At 38.7% G+C, this 4,849-nt stretch overlaps 1 pseudogene; it reads left to right on the top strand.

The window, feature by feature from the left end:
• Positions 1–1,059: 1,059 nt before the first annotated feature.
• On the top strand, positions 1,060–1,177 carry LOC145293410 (5S ribosomal RNA; annotated as a pseudogene).
• The last annotated feature ends 3,672 nt before the right edge of the window (positions 1,178–4,849 follow it).

The following is a 4,849-nucleotide window of genomic DNA, read 5'->3' as shown; positions in this document are numbered from 1 at the left end:
GTCTCTCTCTCTCTTTCTCTTTATTTATTTATTTACTTATTTTTTCTATTTCAATTTCCGAGTGTGAAAGTGCATAAGAGAGGAAGAGAGAGAGAGAGAGTGAGAGGGGTAAGGGAGAGGGGAGAGATAAAGAGAAAGGGGGAGGATGCATCTTCTCCTCCCCTTTTCAGCAGCAGCAACAGCTATGACGACACAATTTACACAGCACTTCCAACTCTGTAGCCACCGCCCCTCGTCTGCATTTTAAAACTTAGCTAGCTTCATTGTTTCGACTTTCTCATATTCTTGCGTAATCACTGTAGCAACGGCAACGACAGAAATACAACCGAAATACTATGTAGTAGTAGTAGTAGTAGTAGTAGTATTAGTAGTATACTACTGTCGTAACCGAAACGCAGTTACCACGGCGAATGAATCGAATTGTAAAAACGTGTGTCGTGCGTCGTGCGATGTTCAACAATCAGCCGACTACAATATTGCAGATATGCAAAATCCTCTCCTTCAGTACAGATACCTTTCAACAGTGAGTGTTGCACGCGGGCCGTATTTGCTGGTTTCTCTTGTTATCGAAAGCAAGTAAAGCGTAGATCCACGCGAGAGTGAAAGACAGAGGGGTTGAGTTTTTACACGTGGTTTCTATGAATGAATGGGATGAATGAATGGTGCGTGTGTGTTTTCTGTTTTGATTTGTGAGTACGAAGGAACGCGCCTAGGTAAACAAAATGCGCCGTAACACATTCCGTTGCAGGCGCATTCGAATCATCTATTACAGAGAAGGCGAACTTCTCATTGATTTTAGAATTATCATGACGTTGACAATTTCTATATCGCTACTAGCAGGGATACCTGACGTTGCTCGGGATTGAATGATCGAAATCGGTGAAATCGTTCACTTTTCAATCAAATCGATTGACTGTCTGCTCTAGTCGGGGACCTACTGTGGTGCACTGGGAAGAAGCTTTACACGCCTCTCCGCAGTAACTTAGTCGAAAATATCTACATTGTAGTCTACATTGCACTGTAGAGAACCTATTGCTGATTTTATAAAATTATTTTTTATAATACGGCATAATCCTTTTGACACACTGGTTCCCGTCAGATCACCAAAGTTAAGCAATGTTGAGCTTGGTTAGTACTAAAATGGGTGACCATTTGGAAATACCAGGTGCTGTATGTGCTCTCAGCTTATCTCGGCATTGTTTCTAGTCAGTCTTAGACCTCTTCTTGCCACTGGACCCAAACAGTGCCAATTCAGAAGAGGGTTGGGGACTGTGCAACCCTTACCTTAAAATTACACACGCAGTTACCCTTACAAGGGTGTCCATTGTTTCTTGTGACTGAACGGTGGTATTGATTTTTTTTTATTATGGCTTGAATTAAAGTTGAAAATGCAAAGGTCTAGTATCATGGTTCAGTTGTGCTTTAAACAGACACATTCACTTCAAACGCACCCCTGTCTTACAAAAGAAGCTACCGTTCATTTTATACTCTGGGTCCTTTTGCTTATGCGATAATAAAACTTCTCAAATGCACTTGCTATGTTAGGCTGTATAAGGGTGTTAACTTTTGTCAAACTCGGACTGTTCCTTTTTTAATCAGATTTTTTCGATTACCGATTTTCAATACTTATCTGAGGCATTCCGATACAAGATCTATCTAAGAATAGTCCCAGATACATAAAGTACATTTGTGTGAACTTGAAAAAAAAAAAAAAAAATTCGGCCCAACCGTTTCGAAGTCCATTGGGAACGAACTCACACACACACACACACACACACACACACACACACACACATGAAGTGCTTTTTATAGTAGAAATAGAGAACTTTTTTAATTGGAGTAATTTCGTTCTGGTATATTTGGACTTTGAATTGTCTTCTCTTAAGTCAATTTTGTACCTAACATTTGAACAATTTTTCTGTTGAGGCAGTAAGTTATTTATTAAAACATTCCAGAATTTTATGTGTAAAAAATGCCATTAGATTAGTTTTCAAAACATTTTTTCTTCCAATAAATTCTTTTTCAAAATACCTAACATAACTCTAAAGGACGTTTCTGAATTTTTGAGATGAGGATTAGTTATTCGTATTATTTGGATTCATCGGACTACTGTTCTCATCTTGAGTGTGATTTTCACAACGTTTCGGTCGATGTAACCTTCGATCTTCTTCAGGTATATCTTGTCAAACTCGGGAATTTGGATCGAATTTTGAGTGGAACTCTTTATTTACTTCACGGGGGTAGCATGCTCTTGTTCCGTCAGCCATGACTGGATAGAGATCCTAAGTAATTCACAATTGTATTTTTCAGTCGCCCACAGGATTGAACCTTCAACCTTCATGAGAATACCATTTTTTACAATTGATTTCTCCAAGTACTCTAACGATTGCACCATGGGTCCTTGCACTAGGACCCATGATGCAATTGTTAGAGTACTATATATAAAGTTATATTTCTTGTCTGTTCTGTTTTTGGAGATAGACCCCCCCCCATAACTATATACATCTTCTGCAACTAAATTGTCCAGGATAACTGGATAAATATATTTCAATTTTCATTCATCAAATGGGCCGCAATGATATTATGAGGTTTTTTTCATGCCAACCAACTTTATTTTATTGCATTTATAACTTGAAAATGGATATATACCATTATAACCATACTAGCAAAGATACCCACGTTTCATGCGGGCACCCTTGCAGTAAGTGGATGTTGTAAGAGCAACTATTTCTTAAGGTACTTTAAATTTTTTAACTACCTCCTGAAATAACTGAAATTTAACTATGAACTTTAAATCAAATAAATTATATCAAAGTTGACACTTATACTGTTACGCATAAAAATTGAAACCATTACACAGAATCACAATGGTTAACATTTGTTTAATTGGTTGAGGGTTGAAGGTGGAGGAGATTTATCTGATTAAAATTCGCATGGTTACGACCCTCAGGGTCCTGATGAACCCTAACTTGGAGTGCACCATCCCTAAGTGGGGGTTTATGAAGAACCACACTAAAAATGTATGACCTTAACCTTGACCTTGAAAAATGGTGTGTACCATCCCTAGGTTGGAGACCATCATCATGTCAGGTTTGGTCATGATTGGTCCAGTGGTGTGGGCTGTAGAAGAGTTGTACACACAGACACACACACGATAGCTATTACTTTATATATATATATATATATAGATATATTATGAAAGTACAATATCGAGTTTACTTTTCCTTGGTGCCAAGCAAATAAACTCAAACCAATGAACATGGTCTTGACAGCATTTAGAGAGTTTTTTCTTACAATGGTGTTACACACGCACCCAGAACCAAGCTGGCATCCACAGAATGTGTTTTCTATGTATCCATTTGGGTTGTTTGATTTTTATATTTATGAGCCCATGTGCTCCCTCTTGCCTGACATAGGATCCTTATCCGACAAATAATCATTCGTGCAGACATATTGAGCATTATAGCAAGAGTTTGTTCTTTCTTACTGGTACTTTGTTTTATTAATTCTTACAATCCATAAGTGATGTTTCTGACAAAGTGGGAAGAATTGCTGTTAACAGTAATCATCATTCAACATTTAAGTCAATCTATCCTCTGCAGTCGTTATTGTGGGTCTTTGCCAGTGGTGACTCATTTACAGTAATATGTGATGCCCGGGACTAACTTCTTGATTGTATGCCCCAAGAGTCGAATATAATCACTTCATTATCCTTCTTCTCTAAACGCCACTACACACATATATATATATATATATATATATATATATATATATATATATATAGTGTGTGTGTGTGTGTGTGTGTGTGCGTGTGCATTTGGATTCTTAATCTGGCAGGGGTATGTGATGCGTCTAGTGTGTTAAGTATAAGTTAATGTTAAGTTCATTCTTGCATGCCTTCTCACTTCCAGCTTACACTGCTGGCTAACCTTGTGGTGAAAACGGAGCAGCTATGCATAAGTCTTCCCTGCCAGTACATAGCCTCTCCATCATCAAGACTCCTACAGTACCTCCACATTGGCCACACACGGTAACTGGGTGCCTTGCAGCCCCAGGCTAAACTTTTAGGAGATCTCGGAGTAGTAGGGGACCCCAGAGGTAGTGCGTTATGGGCCACTGATGTGTGGACATGCCCTGGCACACTACCAACCTCTACCCCACTGTCTTGTGGGTGCCCTTGGTTGGGCTAAGACTAGGGGAACCAACTCCAAAATCAAACACAACTGCCTTGTGGGCCTTATCACAGCAAAAGGCTAAGAGATGGGAACTCTGACTTCAAATCCTACTGCTGCCTTGCAGTTTTCCTTAAAAGGCTATGGAATCTCACCCAGAAAGAAAAGGTGCTAGGGCGACTGTTTACCTCACTGAGATTACTTTCATCCAGAAGCTGCGGCCTCCTCTGCTGCCAGTCATCGTGGGTTCGCTCCACTGCATATGAGCATTGGAGGTTTGGAGCCAAGGTGGAAAGTCCTGTGAGACTACACCAACACCGAGGGATAAAGTACTGAGGCTCCAACTAGTCATCGTCAAGATTGACGGACTGCATGATGATGATGATGATGATATATATATATATATATATATATATATATATATATATATAGTACAACAGCCTGTAAAACATAACTGGGGGACAGGTAAGTACCACGAAGTAGGCTGAATATTATTTATATGGAATTAATTATGGTGAAGTTTGGTGTATCAGAGTAGTGAACTTTTCCCAAAGTTTTAAATCTCAAGAAAAAAAACAAAAAAAAAAAAAAAATATATATATATATATATATATATATATATACACGGGACTAACTTCTTGATTTTATGCACCAACGACGTAAGTATAAGTTCTAAT

The sequence above is a fragment of the Euprymna scolopes genome, chromosome 14 (genome assembly GCF_053919585.1).
Source record: "Euprymna scolopes isolate OS-2025 chromosome 14, ASM5391958v1, whole genome shotgun sequence".
Lineage (NCBI taxonomy): Eukaryota > Metazoa > Mollusca > Cephalopoda > Sepiida > Sepiolidae > Euprymna > Euprymna scolopes.
This window is presented reverse-complemented; position numbering and strand designations above follow the sequence as displayed.